This window comes from Sciurus carolinensis, chromosome 11, assembly GCF_902686445.1.
Source record: "Sciurus carolinensis chromosome 11, mSciCar1.2, whole genome shotgun sequence".
In the NCBI taxonomy this organism is placed as follows: domain Eukaryota; kingdom Metazoa; phylum Chordata; class Mammalia; order Rodentia; family Sciuridae; genus Sciurus; species Sciurus carolinensis.
This window is the reverse complement of record NC_062223.1, coordinates 83,008,398-83,024,795: the sequence shown is the minus strand read 5'-3', so window position 1 is coordinate 83,024,795 and position 16,398 is coordinate 83,008,398. Positions and strand designations below refer to the sequence as shown.

Below are 16,398 nucleotides of genomic sequence, written 5' to 3'. Positions count from 1 at the left end.
TCAAGCCTTTTCTAGGCATGCCCCACTGTAAGTGAATAGCCCAACCAGAAGAATTAAGGACCAGTTCTTTCAACCCACCTTAGATAATTAAGAGTATATTCAGCTTCTGTCTCTCCATTTGGTAGGCAGAGACTGAGCTGGCCATGTTGCAGCTTGCCTTCTCCCTCTGCCAAATCCTGCTCCCCATCCAACCTTCCACAGGTGTTCCTCCCAAGAGCAAACCCAAATAAATACCCTGCACACTCAGTTCCATCTCATAGTTTGCTTCCCTGGGAACACAACCTGTGGTAGATAGTGGGTAGAAAAGGTTACAGTAATATTTGCAGGTGCAGTAATTGCAGCCCTGCCTGATTGATTTTGCTCAAAACAGCCCCCAGAGGGAACCCATGCCCTTTATGCCAAGCCAATTGGCTCACAAAATCACACAGAACAACTGTAGGATAAGATTGTATCATTCTAAATGTTTTCCACCATGGTTATGTAAAATATAAGAATCTAATGATAAAATGTATTATTTATTAAATGAACTATTTCATCATAGCCTCTAATGATTATTTTTATTGAAAAATGTAGATTATAGTCTAAACACAAAGCTAAATAAGAGTATACTTAGAGATCTAATGATGTACGATTCAAATTGCTGCAGAGACTTTTCTAAATAGGTATGATCGATGTTCACAAATTATACAATCTACTTCACTTATGTTTTTGTTGTAGAATTTTCATAATTATCCTGTTTTCTTTTCTACTTCTTTGTAGTATCAGATACCTTTCCATGCTGCCACCAACAGATGATTTATTTTTACCATAGTTTCATATCTTCTGTGTAATGTTGAGATGATCACTTAACTTCTCTGAGCCTGTTTTAAGTTTTATAAAACAGGATAAAAATAATTAAACTTGATAACTGCCATTTCAATTAAATAAGAGAATATGTTTTAAAAGAGTATGGTACCTGGCACATACCTGAGATTTAGCAAATTTTTTCTGTATCTCTTCCTTAAGAAAACCTGTAAGAAACACTTTAAGATAAGACTCTAGGACCCAATGATAGCAAATGGCAAATGCATTGAGATAAGGCACAGTCTTCCTCCTGATGATTTTTTAAAAATCTACTCATATTTATATATCTGTGTGCTAGATTCGTAATTATGTGCAATATAAACTCTTCTAGAATCAAGTACTACTTTCCAGTGAGGTCTAACAGATGAGAAAATAAGATGTCAGAGTGAATGTGTAATTGTGACTTCATATGTTGGAAGAATGAAATAGAATAGTCTTTTATTTATAGATGTATTTCTTTAAAATAATAACAACATACAGAGAGCTATGTTGTCACCCTGGGTTCACATGCAGAGTGTTGACTATAGTCCCTAGGCTTGTTTCCAGAAAAGGAGTCTTACTCCCAGCACTAATATGAAGGCTAAATGTAGGAAAATTGCAAAATAGCTCTCACCTTCCAGTGCAGACCCTAAGAAGTTGTATTCCCAAGTGTGACACATCTCTTTGCAGTGCTTCTAACAATGGATTAATGATGGTAAGGGAATAAGTACCTGAGTGGTGACCTTGATCAAATAAGAATTTTTGCAAATTGAGAGAAAAATGTGCCTCCATGAACTATTACCAATAAAAAAAAAAAAAAGGTGCTATTGTGTATTACAAATGCAAAGGTATCTACCCATTACTTGGACTCCTCACCCACCCTTATTGTGAAAGGCTTTACTTTCAATGATATAAATAGCACAGGTGAGCATCATTGATTCAACAATTTTCTGGGAAACTCTTGTCTTAGGAATGGACAAAAATGTCAATTGCCTGCATTATTCTCTTTTTTTTTGTTGTTGCAGAAAGCAATGACATTATATGGTATGCTGTACAGTATCATTTCTATAGAAAAAAACTAGATTATCCCTGACTTCTAATCGACTAACGCTCTTTGGAATTTAAAAAAACATGCAAGTAATAAAGTAAGGTCTTTTGTGACTTATCATCAGGAATAACAGAAAAAGTTATCAAGCTGAAAAAGGGAAGGTGAGGGGAAAAGATGCTTGCAGAAGACTGAAAGCAAACCACACAGTGTAAGAAAATGTAATGGGGTCAACTATGTAAAGAGGCAGGCAAGGTCAAAGCACTGGGTATATGCTTACTACCTTACATTCATTCTCCAGTTTACTCATTATATTATTTTGAAAATAAAAAACCTCAGGTTCAGAGAATATACATTGTCTATCCAAACTAAGTCAGCAAGTAAAGAAAGATTTGGATATGAGTCCAAAACTACCATAGTTGAACTTTTTGTCCTTATAAATCCCAGATTTCTTAAAAGACTCCACTTCCTTATTAAGGAAATGAATAGCAATGCTTCTGTTGATCACCTGAAGCAAATTCATAATGTGCTGCAGTTGAAATACCTATGGTTCAATGTTTACACTGTCATCCCACAATGAAGTGAAAGTATGATGGTTAATCAATTGTGTTCCACAGGAAACGTGTAGAAAAATTTAAATATAGCATATAAAATAATTATGTAATAATGATATAATAAAAAGCATGCCATTATCTTATAATCTTAATTGATACAATAATTTATATTTGATTTAGATAATGATTTTCAACATATTTTATTGCATCTGTGTGAATGTCATTGAAATATCCTCAGAATTGAAAACTTGAAACTTAATGGTTTAAGAGACCCAGCTTGATTCTTTAACTGAAAGCAAAGTTAACTAAACACAAAGCCCTGTGATTTCCTTAGATTTTGCCATCAAAATTCTTTACATTGATCTTTATGTGAAAGTCTCTGGAATGCATTGTTCTTCCATGAGTTTCTCAAACATGAGATGATTGCTGCTGTCTTAAGCCTTGGCTCGGACTGTTTCCTATGCCTTGACTTATGCTTCCGGTCCTGCCCTCTGCTGCCACTCACAATCAGCCATTCCAGCTTTTCTTACCATGGCATGTGTTTTGGAGGTTGGGGGAAATGTACTGGGGGTTGAACTCAGAGGCACTTGACCACTGAGCCACATCCACAGTCCTATTTTGTATTTTATTTAGAGAAAGTGTCTCACTGAGTTGCTTAGCACCTCTCTTTTGCTGAGGCTGGTGTTGAACTTAAGATTCCACTGTCTCTACCTTCTGAGCTGCTGGTATTACAGGAGTGTGCCGCTATGCTTACCATTGCATTTTATACTTTACAAAGCTTGAGTGACTGGATAGAAGGTACCTAATAATGTTTTTTCCCTTCCCTGGAAAACATTATTCCGTGGGGAAGTTGCATCCCTTCCTTTTCACTTAGTAATGGAATGACTTAGTGAAATATTGAAAAGACCATGAACTTTGGCATACTCCCAAGTTTGAGTACTAACCCTGTTTGACTTCGTGTAATCTATTTACTTCTTGGAGCTTCTGATTACTCCTTTATTAAAATGGGTATAAATTCATTACTAACAGGGTCATTTGAACTACTAAGGAAAGTCTATCAATACATATTATGTAGTTACAAAGTGTGACTTCTGTAGCTATACCACTGCCGTCCTTCTCATAAATGATTTGGGTTGAGTTGTGGACTTTTGAGATGGAGGTGGTGCACTTGTTTCTATCAGACAACAAACCAGTCTCCATATGCTCAATTATAAATGTTAATTAAAATAAAATATTTTGCCTCCTCTTTGAAGTCATCCTTAACTAAAACAAATTGCTACTTTAATCACTGTCCATGGTGTCTTTTGTTAGTTCACCTTTTTTTTTTATCATAACTTTCATTTTATTTTAATTGTTTGGAATATATACATTTTTTCTTCGTTCAGTTAATGAACATTTAATACTTATTAAGCAGCAAGTGCTCTGTGGGCCTTATGAGGTGATACAATGGTGAGGTTGACACAAACCCTAACTTTCCATCTTGCACTCTATCAGCATATTGGGCAGATGCTAAAACAGTGCAGTAACAGGACAATATGAATAAATAATGATATAAAGTTTTCATATGTTATGGTCACTATGTAGCAGACAGTGAGAAATATCAATGGTGGAGATATTCCAGAAAAATGCAAAGGTGTGGTAATATGAGCTTGGATGTTGTGTGCTGGAAGAGCTGCCAAACCCAAGGGCCTGGAGGATTGTGAGAATGTGAGGAAATTGATCAGAGACAGAATAATGAGCCAGATCACAGGAGCTTTATTAGTAGCTCAATATGTTATCCATTTTTTCCCTAAAAGCAACATGATAAAGTTTGAAAACTTTTAGCAGAGAAATCACATAATCCCACTAATGTTTGAGAAAGGTAAACCTTGTCTCAGTCCAGTTTTCCTACCAAATGTTGTCTTCTAAGAAGGTAGTGACAGTTTCACCATTTGTGCATTTCCATAAGCATTTTGAAATAACAAGTACCAAATACTCCTCAAAGCATTGCATCTAAGTTACATATTATGTAGACTAACATCTGAATTTCCACCATGACTTACACCTGGTTAAAACCATTAATTGCTTCATGTGTATGCAAGTAGGCTTAGAGAGTTTTCATATAGACTATGCCACTTATTCTCATGGTACTCCTCCAGATGGGATTGAAAGGAAGGAGACAAACATTAAATGTGAATTTTGAAAATTTTATAGGACTCTTAGACATGACTAACCTTGTAAGAACTATTAAAAACTTGGGGTATGTGGAATCTGAAGGTTCTGTGGGTTCTTCTAGTCTGGTTCTGTCTAGTCATATTTTTCTACATTTTTACCCATAAAATCTTGTCTCTAACATGAATGCTGATGTACAGCATTATGGACTATATAACATGCTCAAAAACTCAAACAATTGATGCTTTCCTTTTATCAAACAATAGTCATAATAGCAAAACAGAAGTACAATAACTGATTTTTTAAATCAGTTGTTACTGACACTTTCAATTATTTTATTTTACTATGCCATTTTCAAGAGATTGAATAAAAGGAGCATTTGGAGAAATGATACTCCTATCTAGAGGTGCATACATTAAATTTAGAAAAAGACAACATGAACCTCCTCTTTGGGAAGATAGAGATTTTAGGGCAGGGAATGTGAAATTCTCCCTTACTGTCTTGCCCATTCTCCTTCTCTCTCTCTTGCTCTTGAATTGTATCTCCCTTCAGATATCACACACCTGTAAATGGAAGTGGGTATCGTTCACATATCCTCTTAGAAGCATTGCTAAGTACTTAGGTGAAAGTCATTATGATTGATACTCAGGATAAAAGAAGGAAATTAGATGGCAAGTTATAGAGAAAAAGTGGGTATAAATTTCCTTTATATAGAAAAGAATTGGCAGTGTATAAATATGTTTAATGCAATGTAAACATAACTAAGTACTAAAAATGGTAGTAAAAGTAGAATTCATAAATGAAGGAGTAATTTTCAAAATTTGGCCCCCTGACAACCAGCATTAGTTTTTTCTAAGAACATGTTAGAAATGTAAGTTCTCAACTTTATCACACATTCACACTAATTCAGAAATTGTAGGGGTGGAGTCCTAGAATCAGCTCTTTACAAGCCCTTAGTGCTACCTATGAGATGAGACACTAAAGTCTGACAATCACTCCTCTGTAATATGTGTGTATATGAATACTGTAGATGCCTGACCAATCCTTTCAAAACATAGTGGCTTATAAAAACAAGAATCATTTTGCCATTATTTCTCATTATTCTGGAGGTAAGATAGCCCCCGTGATATGTTTTTCTGTTTTTCTTTGTCTATTATATGATTAAGGACAGATTGATCTGATGGCTTAGTCACATGTGTGCCTGGGGTTTGGCACAGAAAGGCTTAAAAAAGTGGAACAGCAGTAAGTTTTTAGACATCTCTCTGTTTTTTGCGGTGCTGGGGATTGAACCCAGGGCCTTATGCTTGCAAGGCAAGCGTTCTACCAGCTGAGCTATCTCCCCAGTCCCTCTCTCAGTTTTTATATGATCTTTCCATTATGGCAACTTCAGGTTAGCCAGAATTTTTACATGGCAGTTCCAAAAGAAAGAACACAGTAAAAAAAAAAAAAAAAAAGAAACTATGTCAGCTTTTATGATCCAGCCTTGGAAGTTGCATACATTCCCCATTCCCACTACACAGGCAGTCCCAAAGGCCTTCCCAGGTTGAAAGAAAGGGGCACAATCTCCATCACTTGATGATAGATTTGCCAAGTTTCAAGAAGAGATTTCAGAATGAAAACAAATTAACACCATCTATGTAAAAATATAATCTGCTACAGTGTCCAATTTTCAATTGAGATGATAGAGATGGAGGGTCATTAAATAACTTGCCCAAGGTTTTATAGTTAACAAATAATAGAATAAGATTCAACCTCAGAACTTGCAATGTTTATCAACCTGCATTGCTAGTTTGCATGCTGTTTATTCTTAGTCAAGGGTAAATGGAAGATTTTATATGAACTCCTTTGTATTTGATAATGACCTTTTGAAACTTGTAGTATTATATCAGTACCCTATACATGAAGAAACAGGCTTGAATAAATTAAATAACCTACATAAATTTGCATGCTTAATCATTTGTGGTGCCATGATTTGAATACAGATGGTATTCCTCCAAAGCATGCAGTCATAGTATTTTACTGATGATCTATTTTATTCCTTATTATTAACCATATCATTTCTCATATATTTTTGTCAGTTTTAGTGTTTTGGATTGTTGCTCTACATTTTCTACATATCTCATGTTTAAAATAATTGTGCATTGCTCCTATAATATAAAAACAAGTAAAATAGGATACCATTGTTCTGAATTATGGATAGTACCAAGTGTACTAGAAACTACTGCAAGAGGGAAGTGATATCTTAGTATAGGAAAAGGGAAGGAAGGTAATAAAGACAGTAAGGGATGATTGGGGAAACAGGACATAGTTTTCGGTGAAAAGGGGCAAGTTGTTTTCGAGTAAATGGATGTTAATTGGGGGGAAAACCTAAACTTAATCTGTCTCCCAGGATAGAATCACAAAATAATGGAAAGTATTTCAAGTACAAAAATTTCTGCACAAAACAAAGTTCTATATAATTATGACAATTGTCTGACAATATGTTGAAATCCTTAGGGGAAAATCTGTTTTCTTCACTGAATATATTAGAACAAAGTCCAGCTGGACAGTTTCTGTAAATGTTGCAGAACTTCCCACAATGGGAAAACTTTCAAAGGTGGTTGCATGCATGACCTTTTCTAGTTCTACGATTCCAAGATCACTAGAACATTTATGAAGGATACAAAACAGAAGTAAACTTTCCAGTGGACAGACCTGAAACACAACCAGGCGTCTCCTCAGGCTTTGGTGAGCATCAGACCTTGAGACCATCATAGGCCAAGCTGGAAGTCTACCAAGAATAGAGGAGAGGAGCTGGCAGTGCAGGCTGCAGTTCATATAGTTATGGAGAAGCTGGCTTCTTCCCCGATGACAACTTCAGGGAAGCAATGTCCACAGTGGTGGGTGTAGGGCTGTCCTGGCTTAAGAAGCTCCACATCCCAGAAGGGCTAGAGTATTTTTCAAACCTCGCAGGAATAACATCCAGAGTCAAAACAAGGGGCACACATGACACAACGCTCACAGCATCCCAAAGATGTTTCCCCCCATGTGTTTAGTTTATTTATAGCTCTTCCCAGTCCAGATGTAATTTGCTGTGTAGGGATAGTGTTTTACCATTAGATATGTTGCCTAGAAACGTGTTGACATTTTTAGCCTTATCAGAGTTTTCAGGGGAACAGAGCTGTATAATTACCTGAAGGTCAGGTTCTCATATAGCAGAGATGGTGTTTTGTTAACACTTTGCCTACAGTAGGATTCAGAAATAAATGCATTAACTGGTATTTTAAGACATTTGATACAACATCAGGTGCTCTACTAAGCAACTTAAGTGCAAAATTTCATTTAATCTTTAACAGATGAATGTATCTCCATTATTTCTTTTGCCCCCCATTCTGTAGACAATAAACTTACCTTGAGAGGATATGTAACTTAGCAAATTTATGCAGTTATGTAATTAGTGACACAAGTCAGAATTTGCATCTTTTTTGTCTGCTTCCAGAGCCTGAGATTTTAACCATTTTTTATTTACTATTTATTAACTTCCTATTATGTGGAAAGACCTTTACTAGGAACTAGAAATAAAGATCTAAATAAAATGGATATAGAAACTATATATTGCATGTAGCAATAACCTATTCTGGATACTTAATAGATTAAAAATATCCAAGTGCTAAGTTGCAATAAAGGAGTGCCAGTGATGCTAGAGATGAGGGCAATAAAACTAGCTGCTGATTAACTTCCCAAAGGAAGCAACTTGGGGTGGCTAAGATTGACCCACAGGATCTGCTTCTTCCCTGGAACTAATAAATAAATGAGGCACTTCAAGGCCAGGATTACCAGTGCACTGGGATAGTGCATTCTTGTACTAGTTTTGATGCAATGCTTTATTGCTACCTCAATTAAAAAAAAAAAAAAAGGACACTATGGTCCGCCTCAGTATATTCTGAGGAACAGGATTTAATTTAATAGTAGTAGTCATTTCAAAGTAACTGAGACTCAAAGCTAGACTAAGTAGGTGAATAATGTAGTCTTAAATACAATTTATGTCTATCATAACCTTGACTGGGTGTCACAAAGTTGTTCTCAAATCTTAATTCTCATCCTTTGCATGAGGAAGATTTTCAAGTTTGAACGTGACTTCAGAGCAAGGTTGCCAGGTAAAATGCAGGACTCTTGGCGACATTTGGGTTTCAGTTAAATAACAAATAAAATCGTAGTATATATGTACTTCAAATACATCATGGTGCATATGTTTCTAAAATTAGTATCTTTTTATGAAGTTCAAGTTTGTCTGGATGCCCTGTATTTTTATTTACTAAATCTAGTAACTCTACTGCATGTCTGCCTGTGCTTGATATTGTCAACCTGTCTTTGTTGAACCTGGATAGCCAATGCTCTCAGGAAGCTTATTCATACTTTCCACCACCTAATGAATGTTTCTAAGGGTCTGCAATATCAGATAGTATTAGAGATCAATGTGGAGATATCAATGCTTTTATAAATGACAAATATAATGTGATAAATATTATCAGAGTCAAAAAGTGAGGCAAACAAAATGACTACCGAGTGATTTGTGTTCATGAAATTCTTGTTGTCTATGCAGACACTACTAAAAATTAGATATTCTCACTAACTTCACATTGTCCTTAAGAAGTAGATACATCTCATATATAGAAGAACTGAGATGCAGGACTTTGTGATGTTATGTAACCTACTATACAGGATGTGACTGATAAATGGTTGAAGTTGAATTATGTCCTTGTTCTCTTAATACCACAGCCTGAACTCTGATCCAGTCAATTCCACTAAAAGGAGACTGAGATACATAGATGTGGTCAATAAAGATTCACTTGAGAAGGGACTTGAACCGTCTTTAGTGCAAGGAGAGACTCATCAGATACAATGGGGAAACAAGGGTAGAGGCCTTCTGGAAGAAACACCAAGTCTGCAGAGTAGGGCACTTGGGGATAGAGGCAGGGAACTGGAATAGAATCATGCACAGAAAACCAGGTAGAGTTCGGTTTGGCACTAAGCTACTTCAGATCTTTCTGATTATTCCATTCTGGCCAATTACAGATCATTTCTATTTAGAACCTCAAATGAGATCCACTTTAATTTTCATTATAAAAGTTCTCTATAATCACATACTTTAAAAATGTAATAGGCTCAAGCTAATATGAAGATAATAATAAATAAAGATAGTAATAATTACAAAAATAATATTAGAGTATTCGCTATGGGATCGGAATCATTCTATGTACTTTGAAAGTGTTATTAAGCTTTTATAGCAACTTTATGACTTAGGTAAAATTTTTTTTATTCATTTTAATCCACAAGAAACTGAAGAACAGTGAGTTTGAAATAATGTGCCCTAGAATGACACTTTCTAGAGTATATGTTCAAATGACAAGACATACTCCTCTGTTCTAAATTCCTTTTTTTTTTTAATCAGTTGAGTCATGGAAATTTGACAATAGAATAGTGAAGGTTGGGGTATTCATGTACAGTGTACAACTATCCCAGGAGCAGGGAACCTGAAAGCACTCATGAAATTTTGCAGAATCGTTTTGATTCAAGAATTTTTTTTTTAACTGAGTTCTACTTCAGAGAAGGAAGCCTCCAAAGAAGTCTCCAGGGAAGGCCTGGTCACCAGAATACCTTGTCCTCAGGGATTTTCATATGAAGAAGGCAGTGGGAGATTAAAGGCAGCATAGACCTGGGCAAGGGAAGTTCTGGGAAGGCTCAGAGGAGACTTGGAGGCAGGTCTTGCACAGTGAACAAGCAACTCACACATAGAACTGTGTGCAAGAGGCATTGATGAGTATATCTTAAAGGAAATGGTGGAGCATGAGAAATAGGAAAAGTAAAATGTACAATCTGATTCATGCCATGTGTTTCAACATCTTAAATTTATCTGATGATCATACCAAGTCAAGGAAGTGCTACCATTATTATGTCCAATTTACAGATAGAGACTAAGGCATAGAGAAGTTACATACATAGGACAAGGTGACAGAACAAAGTACAAACGATACTCATGTTGTAACTTATTGTAAACATTTATCTACTTTCCATTTATTCATGTATTTCACAAATGTTCAATCAATTTTTCTGTATGTTGTGGTGAAGGAAATAGTCATAAATACTGACATCTTGGATCTGTTAGTCCCTGATGTACACCATCCCTCACATTTGATCTTTTATTTTATCTCTATATTTGTGAAAATATTTCTTGTTTGATCTAGCATGGGTTATGTTTGTTCTAGATAGAGAAAAGGTGTAAGGATTTGCTAAGACTCTAACTATGTAGGATCCATAGAAGAGAGTCAAGGGAGGGGTGGGGACCTCAATTGTGTATGTCTGTCAGTTTGGTACATTTTATAAATGCTAAACTGAAACGTGAGTCAATAAGTTGTCTGCAGAGGGATTGCTAGAAACAAACCATTGCGTGTGCTTAATTAAAAAGCCACATTGATGTCTGGCAGCATTTCAGGAGTGTATGACTGCTTCAGATGATTACAGAAGAAGCTTTAAGGAAAGGAGACAAAGAGAAGAAGACAAAAAGGAATCAAAATCCCTGGGTAATATTTGGGGTCAAGATCATCTTGTTCTCTAGTCATCTGAGTATTTTTGGTAAAACTGTAAACTTACAATTGTGAATCTTCACGTTTTTATGTTTCTTAAGTATTTGAGGAAATCAAGGAAACCTCAGACTGCAATGCAGGATCATATGAGGGCATGAATGTTCTTGAATAGAGGAGGCATTGAGCCATAAGACCTTCAGGAAATATTTTAACTTTCAAAATATCTATGAATCACAAGTTTTCATTGCCTACAGGGTATACAGTATTACCACCTTCTTTCTAGTTAATCTTCTCTCTCTCAACTGGTTGCTTTGTTCATGTCACCATGCACTCACTTCTCCAAAGTGATTCCCAACACTGGACCTTGGACTTATTTTTCCCTATACCCATGATTCTCTCTCCCCAGGTATCTGTCTCCTCAAAGCTCAATAATAATGCTCAATGCTACTTTCACTGACTGACTTGATTTAATTTAACCATAGCTTATATCACCTTCCAATATGCTTTATGTGTTATATATTATCTTCATTATTTATTACCTGGCTTCCCTACTAAAGCATAAATTCTACATGAGTAGGGATTATTTTTCTGTTCTCACTAATGAGTCCCAAACATCTATAAATGTACCTCATACACTCTTGGCTTTCAATGAATGTTTGTTGAAAGAATAACAAAACTACATTAGGTAAACTATTGCACAAACAACTGGGCACGGTGGTGCATGCTAGTAATCCTAGTGGCTTGCGAGGCTGAAGTAGGAGGGTCCTGAGTTCAAAGTCAACCTCAGTTCAAAGTCAACCTCAAAGTCAATATATATATATATATATATATATATATATATATATATATATATATCACAAATGAATGTATCATCTCACATGTCACATCTGCCCAGACTGTAGTAGGTAAATGTTCATTCAATACCCTGTTCAAAGCAAGATGGGAAGTTGTTTGCAATAGGACTGAAAAGTGATGTCAGTTTGAAGACCTCTTCTTACAGTGTCTGTAAGCGTTAATTTGATCTATTATAGATAAAATTATTTATCTTCAGTATGGTCTTGCTTTTAAAGGAGGAGGTCCACAGATTGAAAGTCAGTGCCTATCCATTGTAATAATTCTTTATATTAAAACTTGGAAATTTACACATAGGCAAATAAAAATAATAGAGCACCCAGCAATAAACCCCTGCATATACAGTGAACTGAACTTTAACAAGAGCATCAATAATACATAATGGGAAAGGATACTCTTTTCAATAAATGGTGATGGGAAAAGTGGCATCCAAATGGAAATGAATGAAATTGGACCCTTAGCTTACCCCATATAGAAAAATTAACTTGAAGTTAGTTAAAACTTTAATGTTCTAGAAAAACATAGGAAAAAATTTCTTGACATTGATCTTGGCAATGATATTTTGCATATGACAACAGAAGCCAATGAAATGAATGCAGACATAAGGAAGTGGGACTATATCAGCCTAAAAATGGTACTGCGCATCAAAGAAGGTAATCAAGAAAATGAAAGGGCAACCCAAAGAATGGGAGAACATATTTGCAAATGATGTATCTGATAAAGTGTTAATTTCCTAAATATATAAGGAACTCAAACAATTCAATAGCAAATATCAAAACAAAATACTACTTTATTCCATGATGAGTGAAGTACCTGAATGTACATTTTTCTAAAGAAGACATATAAGGGCACAGGAAGATATATGAAATGCTGCTGAACATCACTAATAATCAAGAAAATGCAAATAAAAATCACAATGAGATATGATCTCCTATTAGAATCTCTCAATGGCTATTACCAAAAAATATACAAGAAGTGTGATAAGGGTGTGAAAAAAAGGGAGCCATGTTCATTCTTGATGGTGACATAAATTGGTATAACCATTATAGAAAATGCTTGGTAGTTTCCATAAAATTTTAAAAATGTCCATATCATCCATATCGCAAGTTTATATTCAAAGGGAATTAAATCTCTATCTCACAGAGATATCTCCACCCCTTTCTGTTTATTGTAGCACAATTAATAGTAGCCAAAGTGTTGAAGCAACAAGGGGTCTGTAAGTGGATACAGAAAAAGTGGGTACACATACACACAGATAATGGAGTAGTAGTCAGTCATATAAAAGAAGGAAATTTTGTGATTTACAACAGTGTACATAAATCTGGAGAACATCATAATAAACAAATGAGACACAGAACAGCAAATACTCAATGACTTCATTTACATGTGGAGTCTAAAAAGTGCCAAACTCATGGAAGGAAAGAATAGAATGATGATTCCCAGGGTCTGAGGTGTGGAGAAAATGGGAAGATAATTGGTCAAAGGATACAGTCAGTTATAAGGTACACAAATTCGGGGGTTGTAATGTACAGCATGGTGCCATGGTGAGTTAATGCTGTCTTCTAATTTAAATTTGCTAAGAGAATTAATTATTAATTATTCTCATTTCACATATAGAGAAATGATAACTAAGTGTGGTAATGAGTATTTGATTGGGAGATATATATATGTATAGACACATTGTGTATACATATATATGCATATATATCAAATCATCCCACTCTACATCTTGAAAAGACACAATTTTTATTTGTTGATTATACATTAATAAAGCTGAAAAATTAGATATTGGCTAAAATGAAGCCCAGAAAACCAAGGATTCATCAAATTTAATTTTCAACCCCATACCATAATTGTGTTCAAAACAAAGTTTAAAAGCAATCTGAAATTGAAGTTAACAAATACTTAGAAAGCAATCAGCTTATTGCATATTCTTTGGGCAATACTCAAATAAATATATATAGATGTAAATGAAATTATTAGAAAACAAAAAAGAATAAATGAGGTCTGTGTATCATGCTCCACACACTAAAGTTTTAAAACAGAACAAACAATAGAAATAAATAAATTTGATTAGTAAAATAATTTTTAGAAGCTAGTGTTTTGAAATGAATTACAAAAGAAAATTTTAGTAAGTTTAACTAAAATTAAACTAACTAATCATCTTTAAATTTTAATTAGAGAAAGGGAATTCTAATAAATAAAAATTTGGATAACTCAGGGAGTATAACTATATGTAAAAATTAAATATACAAATTTTAACATTTTAATATAGATATGTGTGAAAGGATTCTTCTTACAAAACAATTTTTAGAAATAATTTTAGTACCTACTACTAAGAGACTATTTGATTGCTTTTGAGATTCTATATTATGACATATACCAATGTTAAATGACCTATGTCACATTCTAAAATATATAACACACTACTGGAGAAAGAAAATAGCAAAATAACATGCCCTCAAATATGTAAAAATTTTAAAACTTAAATATTGTCACAATAAGTCAAAACTATATTTTTGTTTTTTGTACACTTATTTACATGAATTTTTTAATATCTGAAAATATGTAAGCAAACTCAATATCTATTTCTTTTGAGTGGAATAATTGATAAAACTATAAGGTAGTTTTCTACTCATTTCTATCTACTATATTGCAGGAATTTTTAATTTTAATAGGATATAATCAATTATATTGCAAAATTATACACAGTGGACACAATTATCTAAATGGTGTCAATTATTAGAAGCTAAATTCTGGCCCAATGTATTTTTCAAGTAAACAAGAATTGATTCAGATCAAGATACTTCTTCTAGGTAATTTATTTCTTTGTGAGAGTCAGGTTACCTAATCACTGCTCACTCTACTATCATTAGCTGCTGTGCTCTGTTATTTAAGCAGACAACAAGCAAATTTGACAAAACCTCTCTCTCTGTTAGGGATTCTCTTAGACTTTACAATGGCAGTCCTCAACTGTGATGAATGTGATCTGGAAGAATCCACAGAGCTTTGCACAATGGCCGTTCAAGGGTTTCTCTGTTGAGATTTTGTATGGAATAAAATAAGAATATTTAAATAGAAGAGAATTGTGGTAAGACTTAGAGTTTATAAACTGGTCTGCTGTCAGAGTGAAGATGAGACAACAGTGAAGCAAATGAGTGGCAGATAGACCCGTCAGGGCAGTGAACCTCCCTGCAGGACACCTTAGATGAGGTGGCAGTGAACTAGTGATCATGAGCTCCAGTAACTGCAAGCAACAGATTTTTCAGGAGAGGCCAGGATTAATAATGGTGGTTCTCCCTCCCCTCCCTGGGGCCTGTGTATGTATACACAAGTGTACATGACATATATTTTGTAGGTATGAGAAGATTATAATCATCTATCAAATGTGTGAATCTCTGAGCAAAGAGAAAATTTACAGCAATCCAAAAATCTTCAAAAATATCAGGAACTGAAAGGAAGGGGTAGAATGGGAGATGTATAATGGAGAAAAATTCTGTTAGAAGGTGCATTTAGAAAACAAATTTACTGATGTGATCCTGCAATATGTACAATCAGAAAAATGAGAAATTGCACTTCACTTATGTATGATTTATCAAAATGCATAAATGCATTCTATTGTCATGTACAACTAAGTAGAACAAATAAAAAATTAAAGAAAGGACAAATTTCTAATTCTTTGAAACTCATACATGTTTGAATGGCTTGTTTATCCACTTTTGTTTCCCTAGTCATATTTCCAGTCGCCACTTTTGGAAAAGGTTTTTTCATCTTCACAGTCCAAGGTAATTTAGAAAGTCAGATGTCTGCCTCTATCTCCCTTCTCCCTGTAAAGAATCAGTTCCAAGGGAGGAATGGAAAGAATGGTCAGATTAAGGAAGGTTAGAATGACAGAGAAAGGACTTGAGCCGAACAGAGCTTCACAGAGCAAGAAGAAAGTCTGCTGCCTGACCCCACCCCTCCTCCGCACTTGTCCTGCCTATGACCCTCAACAACTCACAGCACCTCCAGCCCGCACTCACCTAGCCTCCTTGCAGGCCAGTTGTTCTCCTGCTTACTGAGCTGCTGCCAAAGGCCATCCTTCACCTTCTGGCCAGACAACTGTTGCCCTTGTTCCCTTCTCTGAGATGAACTCTCCTGCTTCTCAAGAGGTTGGCTTCCTCTGCCTCTAGATACACTTTCAGAGTCACTTCCTCAGGAAACCTATTTCTGACCTTCGTACGTGGAAGACTACCCACCCCTTTGTTTCCTGTTCATCCCCCTGCTTATTTTCTTCATAGCTCCTATCGTAGTTTGTGATACATTTGTTTATTGATTTATTATCTTTCCTCAGCACTAGAATTTGAAACCAAAATCCAGGGGCTATCCTTCTTTGTCTACAGTAAACAGCTAAGACCCATTACGGTGCCTG

At 35.1% G+C, this 16,398-nt stretch overlaps 1 long non-coding RNA gene across 1 annotated transcript in view; it reads right to left on the bottom strand.

Annotated features, from left to right (window-relative positions):
* The window catches only part of LOC124958255 (uncharacterized), a 79,474-nt gene extending 63,349 nt beyond the window's left edge, over nucleotides 1-16,125 (bottom strand). Inside the window, exon 1 of the long non-coding RNA XR_007103856.1 lies at nucleotides 16,010-16,125. This is a non-coding gene — a long non-coding RNA (uncharacterized LOC124958255). The remainder of the gene's footprint in view (nucleotides 1-16,009) is intronic.
* Between the last annotated feature and the right edge of the window lie 273 nt (nucleotides 16,126-16,398).